Source organism: Leucoraja erinacea, chromosome 1, assembly GCF_028641065.1.
Source record: "Leucoraja erinacea ecotype New England chromosome 1, Leri_hhj_1, whole genome shotgun sequence".
Taxonomy (NCBI): domain Eukaryota; kingdom Metazoa; phylum Chordata; class Chondrichthyes; order Rajiformes; family Rajidae; genus Leucoraja; species Leucoraja erinaceus.
The window spans coordinates 63,742,270-63,761,552 of NC_073377.1; the positions used below are offsets into that span (position 1 = coordinate 63,742,270).

General features: G+C 39.4%; 1 long non-coding RNA gene across 1 annotated transcript; it reads right to left on the bottom strand.

Annotated features, from left to right (window-relative positions):
• Positions 1-13,204: 13,204 nt before the first annotated feature.
• On the bottom strand, positions 13,205-16,831 carry LOC129697343 (uncharacterized). The gene is made up of 3 exons (XR_008723503.1): positions 15,965-16,831; positions 15,296-15,448; positions 13,205-13,408 (listed from the first exon to the last, which is right to left on the bottom strand). It is a non-coding gene; the product is annotated as an uncharacterized LOC129697343 (long non-coding RNA).
• Positions 16,832-19,283: the final 2,452 nt, after the last annotated feature.

Below are 19,283 nucleotides of genomic sequence, written 5' to 3' on the forward strand. Positions count from 1 at the left end.
TGTTGTGTTGCTCCTCACCATTTCTGGTCCTGCTTTCTGGCTGGTGTCTCACTCCTCACATTTCCTCCCACCATATCAATGTTCCTGATGTCTCACCTTCTCTTCTTAAAACAGTCTAGCCTCCTTTTGAATGATTAAAAGAAACAGTCTGTGTTTTGAAGAATCTAATCAATTGGAATATTAGGAACTCATGGAGCTGGTCAAACCAAACCTTTATATATGTGTTCAAGAAGGAACTGCAGATGTTGGAAGATCGAAGGTACACAAAATTGCTGGAGAAACTCAGCGGGTGCAGCAGCATCTATGGAGCGAAGGAAATAGGCGACGTTTCGGGCCGAAACCCTTCTTCAGACTGATGGGGGGTGGGGGGGGAGAAGGAAGGAAAAGGGGAGGAGGAGGAGCCCGAGGGCGGGCGGATGGGAGGGTGGGAGGAGACAACTAGAGGGTTAAGGAAGGGGAGGAGACAGCAAGGGCTAGCAAAATTGGGAGAATGCAATGTTAATGCCATCCGGACGCAAGGTCCCCTGGCGGAATATGAGGTGCTGTTCCTCTAATTTCCGCTGTTGCTCACTCTGGCAATGGAGGAGACCCAGGACAGAGAGGTCGGATTGGAAATGGGAGGGGGAGTTGAAGTGCTGAGCCACCGGGAGGTCAGGTTGGTTATTGCGGACTGAGCGGAGGTGTTCGGCGAAACGATCGCCCAACCTACGCTTATAACCATATAACCATATAACAATTACAGCACGGAAACAGGCCATCTCGACCCTTCTAGTCCGTGCCGAACACATATTCTCCCCTAGTCCCATATACCTGCGCTCAGACCATAACCTTCCATTCCCTTCCCGTCCATATAACGTCCGCTTAGTCTCCCTGATGTAAATCAGCTGACACCTAGAGCAGCGGATGCAGTAGATGAGGTTGGAGGAGATGCAGGTGATGTCACAGTTTTTCAGCATCAACCTCTTTCTTGGTTGAACCATTCAATCAGAAGTCCGTTCTGCTCATAATTCAACAATGAACAGATGAACACTGGGACCTGCTAAAGCCACCAAGATAGACCAGGTGGAAATATTAAATGTACCAGGCCACGCATTATGCACCACTTATGGAGAAGGACAAGCTTCAATTAATTATATTAACAATTGTGGTAGTCATTAGCTTAACTCAGCATGTTATAACTATAACAAGTTGCCTTTAAATTTTATCTGCTGTAATTATGTGGGTGGGATTTATACGTAATCTGAGGCGTGTATGTGGCTGGGATTCTGGCGCAGACTGCCACGAAATTTGGTTTAGTTTAGTTCAATGGAGATCGGGGAAGAGATATAGTTTTTGGCCATGCACGAGCATGACCACGAGTATGATTAAAATGTATTTAGACAAGAATTTTCAGACGTTTGTTGCTGAAGGAGGCAGCAAACTTCCAGAAATTGTCTGCCCAATCCACCTTCAACCATAATGTGTTATAGCAAAAATGAACAGTTGCCAGATGAAAGCATCATGTGTTGTGTGGGCTCACTGACATGTTAACAGCAATGGAAGAAATGTATTTCTGAGAAATCATATTGCCTTATCATTTGGCATTGTGACAAGATCATATAACATAAACACTAGGTTAACATACATGTTGTTTAACCATGACTGACTTCTTCTTCTTCCTGATTCAAATCATCATTGCCACGTACAACATAATTATGCTAAATTTGTGATCTACAGTCATATTTGGCCCCTTATGGCAACAAGAATTTTGTTTTTTTTTTAAACTGTGGACCAAGAGAATCTTGGACCACAATTAAAGGATAGCAAGCAGATGGCAAAATAATGGCATCAGCAAAAAATACTAAAACGTATTTAATACGCCCATACAACTCCATGAGAACTGTGCACTGTTGACCAAAGGCTGCTCCTCAACATGACATTTCGGCACCATTCTTTTACATTTACTTATTAATTCGAATTTTGCTGAGCACTATCCTTTTATTTGGAAAAAACTGAGCAGCCCTGATTCGATCAGCGGAGATGAATGCTGTCTGTTTAAAACTAATGTTGCAAAGTTGTTTCCTTATTACACACAAAGAATTATAATAGTCTCTAACATGGTTTTGTCACTCTTCCTGGATATTGAAAGTCTACTTATAGTCCCAAGGCTTTTTCTAATTTAATCGGTATTACTTTAATTATTCACTGGATTTTCATGCCCCACAATATATGGGCCTCTGCATGACCATTTACCATTTATCCCCATTAATTTTCATTTGTCCTCTGTTGTCAAGAGCAGAAAATTAAAATCATGTTGCAAATCTTTCATTGCATTATCTGCCTCCAGTCTTCTCACTCAATTTTTTTAATTTGACAAATTTGTCTGACATCGGCACGTAGTAAACAACATTATTTTTCCAAATATCAGTGCAGTACTGCAACATATTTCTTGTAACTGACACCACTTGTACGAAAACAATGCCAATAAGAGTAAAGATAAATGAATAATGATAAATATGCCTGACATTACTACATTAGTAGACTTAAGTTTATTATTCCAAAATCAGTGCAGAAGTGCAATTAATTGGTTTTCTTGTCCATGCATATAATTAATTGATACACTAGGACAGTAGAAAGATAATACCAAAATGCCACACCGTCAGACCCTCTAAGGCCCTATCCTATCTCAATACACAGTATAATTCAATTGCTGATTTAGATGAAGAAAATAAGAATGTATGCATACCTCATTTAGGTAGAATTATTATTAATAATACTTTAATTGATTATCATAAGCCTCCAAAACCACTTACATTTTGGTATTTAATTATTCACAGATCAGTGCACTGCTAGAATCCAAACTGGAGGAACAAGATTTCATCTTCTGTTTAGGCACCATGCAAACTTCAAGATTCAATATTGAATTCTCCAACTTTTAGTAACCAAATCTTTTTGTCTGTATCACAAATGGTTATTTCTACCCATCATCATTTTGGCTCAGTTTCTTTTTCATTTTCTCTGCATAATCTGGCCTGTGGGGACATTCCCAATAACCTTCACTGTTAAAAATGCATTACAGAGGCAAAGAAGCCTCATAACATCTAATAAGGTATGCCACATTTCAGAAAATAAAAAGTGTGAATGCTGGAAATCTAAAACTAAAACAGAACATTTTGGAAATACTCACTGGGTCAGGCCGTATCTGTGGGAAGAGAAACAGGGGTAACATTTAAGATCACAGACCTTTTGTAGGAACTAAAGGGGAGATAAAAAAGCTTGTAAAGATGCAGCCAAGTTGGTGTCCACTCTTCTGTTCCCACCAACCCCACCCCCCCCCCCCCCAACTTTCTTACAGTACTAACAGTACTAACCCAAGCAACTGCTTGTCCCTTCACTTCTTATCTTCCCACCATCCAGGGGCACAAACATTGTTTCCAGGTGATGCTGTCATTTCCTTGCATTTCTTCCAATCTGGTGTACTTCATTTTGTGTTTAGAATGTGGTCTTCTCTATAGTAGAGAAATCAAGCACATGTTGGGCGCTCAACACCTGCGTTCAGCCCGCAGGGACGGACCCGAGTTTCCTGGTGGGTGCCACTTCAATTCCCCATCCCATTCTGACTTATCAATCCGTGGCCTCCTGAACCAGAGTGAAGTCCAATATAAAGCTTGAAGACCAACATCTTATTTTCCTTCAGCGCATGTTGCAGCCTTTTGGACTCGATATCGAATTCTACAACTTGATTTCTCAGTCTGTATCAGTCATCCAATGGGAATATTAGCTCAGTTTGGTTTTATTTTCTGGGAGTGGAGGACATGCCCACACTGACCTGCTGGGTGGGTGCTCTGGCTTTGCATTTCACAACTTCCATGTTCTGTTGTCTTGGTTCTTCTGTCTCTATTCTCACTCTTTAACTGCTCTCATTCACTCATTGACCAGACAAGCTTGTGTCAAGCTTATCCTGATGATTACTCACAGCCACCCTTCTCCCACCATCCCTGCAGCTGTACAAACTTTTGTTATCTCCTTTCAATTCTAAGTGTCTGAAACATTGACTGTTTCCCCTCCCACAGATGTAGTCTGAGCTGCTGAGTATATCCAGCCTTTTTTATACTTATTTTGCTAAAGATTCTGCAGAATTATATCACTAATATACCTGAAGTAATTAAGGAAGGATCTACGTACCTCATGTTAGAAGCATAGAAATATAGGTGCAGGATTGGTTTGTGTGATGGTCTGGGATACGTCCACAACTCTGAATTTTCTTGCGGTCTTGAATGGAGCTGTTCCCAAACCATGATGTGATTCATCCCGATAAAATGTTTTCTAGGGCACAACTGTAGATGTTGGTGAGGGTTGTTGAGGTTGGCTGGTTTGAAATCCATGGCTACAATGGTTTGTAGGTTAATTGGCTTGGTGTATGTGTAAATTGTCCCTAGTGTGTGTAAGATAGTGTTAATGTGTGCGGGGATCACTAGTATATACAGAATCGGTGGGCCCAAGGGCATTATTTCCGTGCTGTATCTCTAAACTAAAATGACCAGGGCTTCAGAGTGTTGTGTCTCAAGGCTATCAGTAGTGGAGCATAATACATTCAGAGCAAGCTTGACATCCGCATGGGGAGGGATGAAGACAGCTGTCAGGATAGCTGAGGTGAATTCCCTCAACAGGTAGTAGGGATGGCAATTCAGTTAGATATTACAGGTCCGGGGTAGGCTGGCCAGGAACACCACGTCTGCCCTCCTCCTGTAACTTTACCCAAAGAGGCCATGCGGTCCTGTTTCAATGTGGATAGATTGAAACAGGTAGTTGATAGGTACAGTAGAAGTAACTGTCAGCTGTTTAAGATGAAGGCACAATGTTTTCTGATGAATGGTGCCTAGGTAATAACATGTACACGAGAATACTTTAGGCAGGGGAATTGTAAAGACATAAAGCTAAACTATTTGAAGAAACCCCTGGTGATGCACAAGTTATTCATTTCTGGACATGCTTCAACCATATAGATTGTACAGAAAGAAAATATCTATGGATTCTCAGTGAACAAATTATTTTTTGGGGTTTTTTTGCTGAAAATGTTTTCAATTACAACTTCAAGTTCCAAGGTAAATTCATCACTCTTAGAAATCTGGAAAATGCATCGTAGCATTTAAATCTTTTTTGATTATTTGATGTGACCAGGTTACCCATTTTATATATTTAATGACTGACGGTCTCCGATTGCCTGCTGATAGAGGATACAATCCAGCGACAAAGAGATTGGTAATATATTCAGCCTAAGAGCATGAATGGCTGCCAAATTGAAACCCCGAAAAACATACATGATTTGACCCAGATTTTCCAGTAAATACTGAAAATTGCAGGTCTACAAAATAAGTCAGTAACCACTCCACCCCAACCCCTGCACCCTCTCCTGAGCTACATACAATATCGCAGCTTCACTTGTCTCCAATTAGGCATTCTGTCTGTGGACTGCAGATCATACAGCCAACTTCACACTGTCATTCCCAAGTGCTTTAACCTGAAACACTCTACGTAAATTATTTATTTTGTAAAGATGTACTTCATTCTCAAATTCGTTACATACAAACTAATGAGAAATATCTGTCTTACAATTATTCTGAGAAGAATGTCTATCTCATTTGTAAGAATTGATAGTACCCGTCTGGATCATCTGAAAATTAAACTAGCTGCCAGCCATTTTCTCCAAAGACTGTAGAAAGAAAAACAAATGCTAAATAAAATGCTTAGGGTGACGATGAGGCACACAAATCTCCTAGCTGTCTGAATTTAAAAAAAAATCATAATCTACAACTAACAAAATCCTTAAAGTTTGTTATATGAAGTTAAGTTGCATCTTCATTTTTTCCTCATAAAAAGAAAAGATGAAAGATATTTTTGGAAGTGACAAACATTTTGATACCATGGACCTAATTTCCACATTTGGGAAAAGCTCTCAGAGGCCACAAAACAACTTCTTTCGTCATATGACGAATGACAGGATAAAGGCAGTTCTCAGGAAATAGCATGTAAATATGTTTTGTTTGCTTCTATGGTTCTAAAATAGGGCATTAGATATTTTTTAAATGAAGGCTAGATAATCACAATAACATACTATTTTTAAAAACTCACCTTCTTTGTTGTGTTAATTAATGTTAATTATCATTAACCACTTACCAAACTTCTCTGCTGTATTTACTAAAAAAATGACACCTTCTTATTTTGTTGGAACAAAGTATTGAGGCCAAAGGTACACAAAATTGCTGGAGAAATTCAGCGGGTGCAGCAGCATCTATGGAGCGAAGAAAATAGGCGACGTTTTGGGCCGAAACCCTTCATCAGACTGATGGGGGTGGGAGGCGGAGAAGGAAGGAAAAAGGGGAGGAGGAGGAGCCCGAGGGCGGGGGGATGGGAGGAGACAGCTAGAGGGTTAAGGAAGGGGAGGAGACAGCAAGGGCTAACAGAATTGGGAGAATTCAATGTTCATGCCCCCAGGATGCAGACTGCGCAAGCGGAATATGAGGTGCTGTTCCTCCAATTTCCGGTGGTGCTCGCTCTGGCCACGGAGGAGGCCCAGGACAGAAAGGTCGGATACGGAATGGGAGGGGGAGTTGAAGTGCTGAGCCACCGGGAGATCAGGTTGGTTAATGCGGACCGAGTGGAGGTGTTCGGCGAAACGATCGACAAGCATACGCTTGGTCTCATCGATGTAGATCAGCTGACATCTAGAGCACCGGATGCAATAGATGAGGTTGGATAAATGAATTACACCAATTACACCTGCGCAAAATAGAATCTTCAGAGGTCCCAATGCAAAATGAATTGAGAATGCCTGGGATATCATGCCAGGTATGAAGCTGCTTTGTTCAGAAATTTAAATGCAGATGATGGTCATTTCTGCACATGCTACAACCATCTAGATCATCATCTGCATTTAAATTTAAAATCACAGCATAATGGGTAAGGCCATGTACCCTTCAGTGTCTCCATGCAGCTTTATGTTTTTCAATTAAATGGTTGAAACAAAGCTGGACTGCTCTGAATTTTAAACTGAGAAATCAATATATTCATATTCAAATTAATTTTATAAATAATGTGTTTAATTACTCTTTAGTTCCGAAATCATGGAAACATAACTAATACGACATCCATTAGTTAACATCACATAACCTTTACATGATTACAAAAAAGATTTTTATCTCTTTTCTAAATCAGCAGGTATAGAACTGTAATTTGTGCATCTATCTGCAAATGTGCATGTGTTTGTGCATGTGTGTATGTACATACACGCCCATTTTAAACCATACTCTATATTGTCTCATTGAACTCATTGAACTCATAGAATGATGGAAACACACAGCACAGAAATAGTCCCTTTGGACCCAACTCTTCCATGCCGACTATTCTAATCCCATTTGCATGGATTAGGTCATTATATCTTTCCTAAGTACCAACCCAAAAGCATTTTAAAAGTTGTACAATGCCCTTCATCATATTTGGGACAAAGACCCATCGTTTATTTATATGCCTCTGTACTCCACAATTTCAGATTTGTAATAGAAAAAAAAAATCACATGTGGTTAAAGTGCACATAGGCAGGTTTTAATAAAGGCCATTTTTATACATTTTGGTTTCACCATGTAGAAATTACAGCAGTATTTATACATAGTCCCCCCATTTCAGGGCACCATAATGTTTGGGACACAGCAATGTCATTTAAATGAAAGCAGATGTTTAGTATTTTAGGTAGACAAAATTGCTGGAGAAACTCAGCGAGTGCGACAGCATCTATGGAGCGAAGGAAATAGGCAATGTTTCGGGCCGAAACCCTTCTTCAATCAATTCAGATCAGTCTGGCGAATGGTTTTGGCCCAAAACATTGGCTATTTCCTTCACAGATTAAGTGGTATGCTTTGGATTTTTGGCAGTTCCTTCTCTCCTCTATACTTTGCTCTTGCCATCACTCTGTTATAAATTAATCTTCGTCTCATCTGTCCACAAGACCTTTTTCCAGAACTGTAGTTGCTCTTTTAAGTACTTCTTGGCCAACTGTAACCTGGCCATCCTATTTTGCGGCTAACCAGTGGTTTGCACCTTGCAGTGAAGCATCTGTTAATATTTCTGTTCATGAAGTCTTCTGCGGACAGTGGTCATTGACAAATCCACACCTGACTCCTGAAGTGTATTTCTGATCTGTCAGACAGGTGTTTGTGGATTTTTCTTTGTTATAGAGATAATTCTTCTGTCATCAGCTGTCATCATCCTTGGCCTGCCAGTCTCTTTGTGATTAGTAAGCTGACCGGTGCTCTCTTTCTTCTTAATGATGTTCCAAACAGTTGATTTTAGAAAGCCCAAGGTTTGGTTGATGTCTCTAACAGTTTTATGTATAAACACATATTGTATAATTTCTACAGGGCGAGACCAAAATGTATAACAATGGCCTTTAATAAAATCTGACAATGTGTACTTTAACCACATTTAATTTTCTCTATTACAGATCTCAAATGGTGGAGTACAGAGGCAAATAAATAAATGATAGGTCTTTGTCCCAAACATTATGGAGGGCACTGTAATTGTATCTACCTCCAATACTTCCTCTGGCAGCTTCTTTCAGATATTTACTATCCTCTGTATGAAAAACCTATCCCTCAGATCTCTTAAGTTTCTCCCCTCTTGCTTTGAACCTGTGCCCTCTAATTCAAGACCTCCCTGTCTTGGGAAAAAGATTATATCTATCCTAGCTCTGCTGCGCTTAATTGTATAGACACTATCAACATTTCCCTTCGGCCTCCTACATTCAAATGAAAATAAACCCTGGCTGTCCACTCTCTCTTTATAACTACAGCTGTTCATTCCAGGTACATCCTGGTGAATCTCTTCTGCATTCTTTCTACTGTTCCTAACTCCTGCACATAGTGTGGTGACCAGAACTGTACATGATACTGCAAGTGCTGGAGTAACTCAACAGGTTAGGCAGCATCTGTCTATTCCTTCCATAGATCCTGCCTGACCCGTTAAGTTACTCTTGCACTTTGTGCAAGATTCCAAGTGCAGTCTAACCAATACTTTTTACAAATGCAACATGACGTCACGATTCTTATCCCCAATATCTTGGCCTATGAAGGTAGGACACAAAATGCAGTTTCCACTACCCTAACCGCCTGCGTCGCCACTTTCGGAGAGCTATGGACTTGCAACCCAAGGTCTCAGGTCCGTGTATTCATTCAATATGCTCTACCTAAATCTGACCTATCACCTCACTGCCACTGCTCTGTCCAACTTTCCAGTTGATCTGTCCCACTGTACCATCATACAACTTCATAGCTCTCTATAACTTTAAAAATTTTCATGTCTTCAGCAAACTTAATAACCATTCCCTGTATATTTTCATCCAATTAATTTATATACATTACAAACAATAACTTTTCCAGTTTTGATCCCTGTAGCACCCTGTTTCTTATAGATTTTTAATCTGAAAATCATCCCTCCACCACTACCCTCTGCCTCCAATCACCCAGACAAATTCTAAAATTTGATAGAGAAGCACTTCAGGCACACATTCATAACTGCATCTCTCAAATCATGAGCATATTATTTTAAAAGGTGATATAAATAGGAAGAGCTTGTTATTAAAATATTGGAAATATTCCATAAACTATATTTATGAAAATGGATTGTTTGCAAATCTTGCACGTTTTTTTTTTACATTACCTACTGTGATTCATCCATTGTCTGAACTTTGTGGATGAATCTTACAAAAGTTCTCCATTAAAATATAACAAACATAATTAATTTTCTTGGTTATTATTTTTTCAACAAAGAATATTTGTTTAAGGCCTGGCATATGTGCAGAAATGAGCAAAGGATCCAGATTAGCTCTCTGTAATTGAACTACATTAGTTAATACCGTCCATTGTAATAATTGAAAAATATCAATACTATGTTTTTGTTTTGGACGATAAATTCAATTATTTTAAAACACATAGACATAGTTGACATAGACATGGTAGAAAGTTTTTCTTTGACAATGTAGCTACAGGTCCCACATTAAGCTCATCGGGTACCCCAGAACCCCCTGAAATGGAGAGAAGAAACAAGTTGGCCTCAACCTGACTAATAAAATATCTATTCTTCTACCTGTGCCACATAAGAAACAGCTCTTACAAGGCATGTGCTTTGTTTCATTTTGCGATGGTACAAAGTGGTGGACAATTGCTTGATAGGAAATTATATGTAAAAATAGTCTTCACTACTGCTGATTGCAGGTGATGCGGAAAAAGTTGCAGACATCACATTGTTTCTGAAATATTGAAAGATGCAAAATTGTATGGTCGAGCATGAACTAGTGCTTTCAAACAAAATGATCTTATTCTACTTGCAAAATGACAAATAGGTTTGGATATTACAAATTTTGTGTTTGGCTCAGTACTAAAGGATTATCATATAGCATTGAAGTGCATTTGTATTTTAGGTAGTTAGTGACCAATTTTAAAAGTTTGGTATCGACATGGAAGGAAGTCAAGCCAATCAGTAGAGCCTACCACTTAATTGTCCCCCTCTGCTGTTCTGGGGTCTGTTTATGAAAGTAAGATCTGGTTCATATAGTGTATGCCACTTCATCAGAGCGAGTACTGAAGAGATGAACAAATGCTTTGTTTGAGGTAGAAAATTTTGGCTATGAGGATGGACTATCCAGTTTGGAACCAAGGATACTAATTGCTATTTTCATTGCAAATACAGAGTTACGAAAGGACTTTATAGGATGTTCAAGGACTTTGTTTTGTGTAAAACAATGGATTCATCTGTCATCTGAAGATGCTCGTGTTCTAGTTCATGGACCACAAGCCATGTAATAGAAGGTGGCTGGAGCAGACAAGTAACGTTAAAGGAAATTTGGGACTATTGGAGTAGAAGTCCCCATTAATGATTGACAAGAATATGATCATCAGGTGTAAAGTGCTCTTGGTGCTGCTGCACATAGTGCAGATGTGGCCCATATCCTGCTCTTTCCTCCAGCATGGCAGTCACACGAGCCATCTTCTGTTTCATTTGAGCATTCAAGATGGAATGTGTTCAATGGGTTTCGATGCACACGTTTCCAGACAATGGTGAGGAAGAGTGTGCCCAATATTGTCCTCATTGTAGGTACACAAAATTGCTGGAAAAACTCAGCGGGTGCAGCAGCATCTATGGAGCGAAGAAAATAGGCGACGTTTCGGGCCGAAACCCTTCTTCATTGTCCTCATTGTGATGGCCACTTTATGCTTGACTGTATCAAGTTGTGCATAGACCTGAAATACGCAGGCACCAAGTGGCACCATGTGCTGAGGTTTTACCAATTCCTGCCGCTGCAAAGGATGGGCCTGACTTCCTTGTCACAACATGTCCCATTTTTTTGGATTTTACTACACTAGCACATTTGGAGTCTGTGGTTTTGAACCCTATATCTGTCTTGAGAAAAAGCTTCTCATAAACTGACACTTTTGTAGCGCCCAAAGAAGGAACACATGTGGCAAGGTGTTCTGCATACAGTCTGCACTCACACCACAAATGTATAGAACTGATAACACTATAAATGTAGATGCAGAATTCTGGAGTAACTCCGCGTCTGATGCTGCCTGGCCCGCTGAGTTACTCCAGCATTTTATGTTTATCTTTGGTGTAAACCAGCATCTACAATTCCTTCCTAAACACTATGAATGTGTTGACTGGTTGACTCCATGAATGTAAACAAAGTTGTGTACTTTTGTGCTTCTTGTAAACATTTTTATAATCAAGAAGCCAGTAATGAAATTTCAGTCATCATGGATTAAATAACTCCTTCTGAGGCATGAATTTCTATGATTCAAACTGTAAACAAGAAGTGGGTAAAATTACAACCATTTAAAACATGAGAATTTGGAAATGAGGAGTTTTGCCCGTCCAGTTTAGTTTATTATTGTCATGTGTACCGAGGTAGTGAAATGCTTTTTTGTGGCGTGCTATCCAGTCAATGAAAAGACTATACATGATTACAATCAAGCCGTCCAGAGTATACAGATTCAAGATAAAGTCCATTAAAGTCTGATTAAAGATAGTCTGAGGGTCTCCAATAAAGTAGATGGTAGGTCAGGGCCACTCTCTAGTTGGTGATATGATGGTTCAGTTCCCTGATAACAGCAGGGAAGAAACTGTTACCTTTTCACATTTCAGTAACTCTTGGGCGAGGGGAGAAGAGGGAGTGACTAGGATGAGACTCGTCCTTGATTATGCTGACCTTGCAGAGTGAAGTGTAGACGGAGTCAATGGAATGGAGTTTGGTTTGCATTATGGTTTAGACTACGTCCACAAGCCATTATCCATAACAATGTTGCATGATGATCTTTGATAAAACAACATTTACAGTAATTTAATTTTATTATTAATTACTCCAATACTTTTGCTTCTTTTACTTAGATTACTTCAATTGATTTGTTGCAAAGTATTACCGTATTATAAATATATAATTAGGCAATTTCGTTACAAGTAACGCCATTTACTTTTATCTTAAGAACTCCTATGCATTAGTACTCTCTAGAATTTAGAAGATTGAGAGGGGATCTTATAGAAACTTACAAAATTCTTAAGGGGTTGGACAGGCTAGATGCAGGAAGATTGTTCCCGATGTTAGGGAAGTCCAGGACAAGGGGTCACAGCTTAAGGATAAGGGGGAAATCCTTTAAAACCGAGATGAGAAGAACTTTTTTCACACAGAGTGGTGAATCTCTGGAACTCTCTGCCACAGAGGATAGTTGAGGCCAGTTCATTGGTTATATTTAAGAGGGAGTTAGATGTGGCCCTTGTGGCTAAGGGGATCAGGGGGTATGGAGAGAAGGTAGGTACGGGATACTGAGTTGGATGATAAGCCATGATCATATTGAATGGCGGTGCAGGCTCGAAGGGCCGAATGGCCTACTCCTGCACCTAATTTCTATGTTTCTATGTTTCTATGTACTGACTGAACACACACTAAAGAAATTTACAAATGGATGAATCATTCATTAGCTTGAGAAAATGTTGAAATCATCCCAGACCAGTCCCATCTATAACTTGTCCACACCAATGGGCTAATTTTCAATATCCTTCTTATTAAATACAAGATAAAGTCCATTATCCAATACAAGTTAAAGTTTCTAGATTTTCTTGGATGTCAATTTATTTGTTGAAAGAAGTTACATGCTCTTGCCTTATTTCATTATTTTTTATTTATCACTGCATCTGAAGGTAGAACATTCATCTTGTTATTGATTTTTAAGGGCCACCTGGTTTCACAAACTTCAATGGAATGTCAATTGAACAATTTAAAGAAGAACACCCCAGCAGTCCTTCCAGAGGAGACAGATGCACATGCATCTCTTCTAGCCTCATCTACTGCAGCCAGTGTTCCTGGTGTGGCCTCCTGTACATGGGTCTAAAAAAAGCTACAGTTACAGTTAGTTTATTGTCAACTGTACCGAGGTACAGTGAAAAGTTTTTGCTGCATGCTATCCAGTCAGCGGAAAGACAATACATGATTACAGTCGAGCTCTAAATACATATAGTATGCTAATATTTTCAATGTATTTACACTCATTATGGTACATATCCTTTCTTGCAACATCAAGATAGAATAAAGAAGTCTGAAGAAAGTTCCTGGCCAAACATCACCTATCCCTGTCCTCCAGAGATGCTGCTTGACCCACTGAATTACTTCAGAACTTTGTGGGTTTTTTTTGTAAACAAGCTTCTCTTCTATGAAGTTTGTTGGTTAAGGTCTGAACAACATCTTACTATTAATAGTATTTACCGGATTTTTCCAACAAGGAGGCAAAGAATTTTCAACTTGCCAAAACTGAAATCCAAAGAATCATTCCATGAAATTATAATTATAAACCTTCCCACCTACCTTGTTAATACAACAAGTTTATAAGAGAGGTAAATATTTATAGCACACTCCACATATTCAAGGTCTGTAACTATTACTCCATTTATAATATTTATATTTCATTGTGGTTCTTATACTGTGGCTGCTAAATCATTAATGTGAGATATTTTTACAGTAAAATTGTACAGTACTGTGAAATTACAATGGTATTAGAATAAAAAAATCCACTATTATTAAGACAAAATATTAAGTCAGGTTTGATGTAAATTGTGCATAATAATAGCCTATTGTTTAGATTGTGTGATATGAAATATTACATGTACTATTCATGCATCTTTGAGCTAATATAATTCAGTGATAAGTCAAGAAGACTGGAACCAGTTTAATACCTGTCTGGCCCCACTCATTAAAAATGGTTAATTCTCCAAAGAAAGTAGTCAACAGGTTAACTCATAGTTTGTACATGTAACATTCCCACACTCTCAACGTCATATGTATAAAGAACAGGATGGTTACAAAAAAACACAGAATATTGTTTTCATTCCTTTCAATTCAGTCTGATATTTGGTTAAGAATAACATACCGGAAGATGGGTAATTATTAAAACCCTCGCCGCAGAACATACAGATGAAATATATTTAATGTTAAAATAAAGAAGAAAGCTAATGAGAGCTGTGTAAGATGGCTGAGTTCTTTGGGTATCCGAAGAATCTGTCTCGTGTTCTTGCAGTAAATCATGAAAGAAATCTGACCAGTGTTCACTTGTGTACATTATTATCAACAATTAACTCCTTCCACACTATATTTAATATACATCGAGGCATGAAAACAAACTACCGATTAACCAGATGACTTTCCAAAAGGAAAAACTATAATGATGCAGTATGTTTTGGTAAAGCTAGCGTGTTCCAGAGTAAGAACAGGCTGATACCCAAAGAACTGAACAGTAGATTTTCACCTTTATGAAACGTGGTATGTGTCAGGCAATAAACCAGGCACAATTGCTGTCCAAAAGAACAAATTGCTGATAAATTATGTTTTTTGAAGCTGACGGAATGCTCCATATATCAGCGATCACTGAAAACAGAATAAAATCACGGAATAAAATCACATCATAATACTGTGCGATTGTATACAAAAAGGATATATACGCACAGACACACATGCGCGCCCATAAATCATATAAAACATTGGCAGTGATCGATCCACCTCCTGCTTTTTCACCAACATCCGATTTGCGGTGACTTAGCAATTGCTCTTTCCTCTCGTTGACCTTTGCATAGCTTTGCCAGTTAATGCTGTCGTTAATTTCTTGTACGACCAATGAACACATGACTCACTAAACCATAAACCTGCCGCCACAGTTTGGTCACGGTACCATAAAATAGAAAGCAACCCCATCCATCATCCGATGATTAAAATAAAGAACCATACCTTGCAGTGATTTAATTTCCGTTCATGCTTCGCTTCTTCTCCTTTGACGTTGATCCTAGCTGATGGTGGTGTTTCTATTGTGCTGTTTTCGGATTTGCCACTGGAACGGTGTGCATTCAGTGATTCAGATCTACTCCACTTCCATTGCCGTTACTGCCGAGGGAGGACCAGAATGTAAGAGAGAGCTCAGTCTCCCGACTAATCCCACTCTCCATATATGGAACAGAGCTCAGCCCCTTCTCCACGAGGGAAATGATAGTAGTTGCTGCCAGGCAGCAAGACGGAGTATGCTGCTTGCACAGCTCGCTTTATTAAAGCAACACGCACGTTGCATTCAGAATCAATATTGACTGTAATTAATACATGCAATCAAATCTGTTAGTGCAGATTATACAAAGATGTGTGTAAAAACCAGTTTAAATTAATGTCTGGTGCAATAACTGCGGCGGACAACATATGTATTTCAGTTCATAATGCGGGTACCAAGTACATTCCGAATTATGATATTCTTTGTCGAAGTGTATTTGACAAAGATTAGGTTCTTCATTTAAAATTGCGATTATATTGTTATAGGCAGATGTTTGTCCCGTGCTTGTTTTTGTTTGTGATTATATGTAAATGAAATTGTGGAGTGTTACTTTTATTCTCATTTGTTGGAATAAGACCTACTGTAGAGGGCTGTGCAGATTAATTTTAAATGTTTTTGTTTTTCCTTGTACCTCAGGGAGTCGGCTCATCGGGAGTAGCATCGCCTGCATTTCCAGAGTAAAGGCACAGGAGCCACGGTCAGCTGATCTATTTCAGTGAAACGCCTCCAAAGCACGTTAACACGTGTCTCTGTTGCTTGCCTTCAGCTGCTTTCGGAAAGCTTCAATGTTGCCCCACCTAGCGTCTGGACCTGCTATTCATTCAGGACCTGGATCCCTTCCCTCTTGGGGAGTCTCCACCCCTCGAGTGACAGGAGACGTTTGGGCAGAATTGGGCTCTTTGGAGAGTGAGTAGCTTCTTCTTCTTGCGTATGGCGTGCACAGCCTAATGTTGTAGGACAACTTGTTCTATTTGATCTTATTTGATTGTGCACGCCAGGTTGATTGCATTCGTTTAAACAGGGCGGACCACGTGAAGGTTACAACCTCCCACTGACCCCAGTGAGTAGCAAGATTACTTGGTAAAATGAGCAAGTGTTGACGAGGCCCAAGGTAAATGTGATGAACAGTACTACGTGTTTTGAGCAACAATAAAAAAACAAAGAAGAATGTTGGGAGGAACTCAGCGGGGTCAGGCAACACCTCATCTACTGTGTCGAGACTATTCCTTCAGACTGAAACACTTCAGTTTCGTCTGACTAATTTGCAATCTTCCCAACTCCATTTCGAATTACATTTCAGGTAACTGTCTTTGTATCAGAAGAAGGGTCTCAACCTGAAACATTGCCTATTTCCTTCGCTCCATAGGTGCTGCCTCACCCGCTGAGTTTCTCCAGAATTTTTGTCTACCTCCGATTTTGTAGCATTTGCAGTTCCTTCTTAAACATTGTATCAGAACTAATCAGTTCTGCTGCAGGTTATCCAAATAGTGACAAGATTGTTCTCTCCACTATCGCTGCCTGGGTTGCTGTGCATTTCCTACCGTCCTGGCGCTCATAAGAGATTCAGGGAGCAAGTGATCATAAGGGGTAGAATTAAGCAATTCGGACCATCTTTGATTCGGACCATCAAGTCTACTCTGCCATTCAATCATGGTTGATTTATCTCTCCTGCCTTTCATTTCACAACTTTTACTTATTCCTTTGTTATCTCTCATTAACCACCCTCTTTGTTGTCCAGGTTTGTGTTTCCTGGATTTTCTATTTTTATTTCATAGTAATTACAACGTTCATTGGGAAATGTGATTGTATGTAAATGAAATTGTGGAGTGATACTTCTATTGTATTAAAAAAACACGTCATTAGTTGGAGTAAAAAATACTATAGAGGGCTGTACAGATTAATTTTAATTTAATTGGAAAATGTTATTGTTTAATACTTCTTTTGCAACTTTGAAATAATTATTTTGCAACTTCACAGGTCATTTTGGTGGTTCAATTGGCATTTATAACCATCCCACCACATAACTGCCCTCTTTATAATGGCTATACAATGTAAAATATTTTGTGAAATCATGCGAACTGCAAACGTTTCCAGCCATAATCCATGTTGGCATGTCTTTGGTTCTCTCAGCCTAAAACACAGTCCTAATGACACCAATCACCCTGCAACGCATGATTCAGTCCCTCCTAACATGAAGAGAAGCCTACAGCATCCTGATAAGATAAACAAGCATTTGGAAAGGCAGGGTTTGATTAGGGGGTAGTCATCGTGATTCTTTGTGGGAGATCGTGCCTTATGAATCCGATTGAGTTTGTTGAAAATGTAACAACGAAGAATGATGACAGGTCCATAGACATACTCTACGTGGACTGTAGTAAGGTTTCCGCATGGTAGATTGGTCTGAAAGATTAGCTTGCAAGGGATCCAGGAATAGCTAGCTAACTGGATACATAATTTGCTTCATGGTCGGATTCTGAAGATGGTGGTGGAACCTGTGATTAGTAGGGTGCCTCAGGGATTTATGCTAGGCCTGTTGCTGCTTGTCATCAATATCTATAATTTGGATGAGAATGTACATGGCATGCTTAGTAAGTTTGCTGATGACACTAAAATAGGTGGCATTGAAGACAGTGAAGATGATTATGAAGAATTATGGTGGGATCTTGTTTAGCTTAACTAGTGGGTTGAGGAATAGCAAATAGAGTATAATTCCGATAAACGTGAGGAAAATAAACCAGTTAATAAAAGGGCCCTGGGGAATATTGAAGAGCAAAGGCATCTATGAATGCAAGTACATAGTCACCTGGAAGTGGTGTCACAGGTAGGTAGAGTGCTGGCCTCCATGTCAGGGAATTGAGTATAAAGATTGGGACATTATTTTACAGTTGTACAAGATGTTGGTGAGGCTACACTTGGAGTATTGTGTTCAGTTTTGGTCACCCTGCGTAGAAAGAATGCTGTTAAGCTGGAAAGAGCCCACAGAGGATTTAGGAAGAGGTTGCCTGCACTTAAGACCCTGATCTTTTGGAAAAGGTTGGCACGCTGAGACTTTATTCCTTGACATGCAGGATAAAGGGTGTATAAAATCATGATGGGGATATACATAATGAATGCACAGAATATTTTTCCCCAGGATAGAGGAATCAAGAACTAGAGGACATAAGTTTAAGGTAAAGGGGAAAGATTTAATACAAACCTGATGGGTAACTTTTTCACGCAGAGGATGGTTGGTAGATAGAATAAATTTCCAGATTAACAAGTTAGGTAGGTCCAAATGAGAACATTTAAAAGACATTTTGATGGGTAAATGGTCAAGAAAGGTACATGGGCAGAGGGATGTTTCGTTAACTTTAGAAATGTTTGAATGCTGCACTGACTGGCTGACATTTTAAATTTCGTTGTACATGGCCCATGTTACAATGACAATAAAGAAACTATTCTATTCTATATTCTATATGGGTCAGGTGCAGGCAAACGGGACTAGCTTGGATGGGGCATCTTGGTTAGCATGGACAAGTTGGGCTAAAGGACCTGTTTCCGTGGTGTATAACTATGACTGCTGAGATTCCACAAACCTCTATTCATCAAAGGGGTGGCGGTGGAAAGGGTCATTGGCTTCAAGTTCCTGGGTAAGCATTTTCTCTAAAGATCTTACCTGGGCCCAGCACATTTATGCAAACACAAACACTCATCATTCCCCCTCTTCTTTACAAAATTAGAGGTGATTTAGTATGTCAGCGAATACTCTCTTGAACTACTATGCATAGAAATTCTTATTTTGCTGGTTGCATCACTGCTTGGTTTGGTTTATCTAATACCGATAAAGGAAATGAATACAGAGTGGTAAATATTGCCCAGTTCATCACAGGTACTGACCTCCCCACCATCGAAGGGATCTAT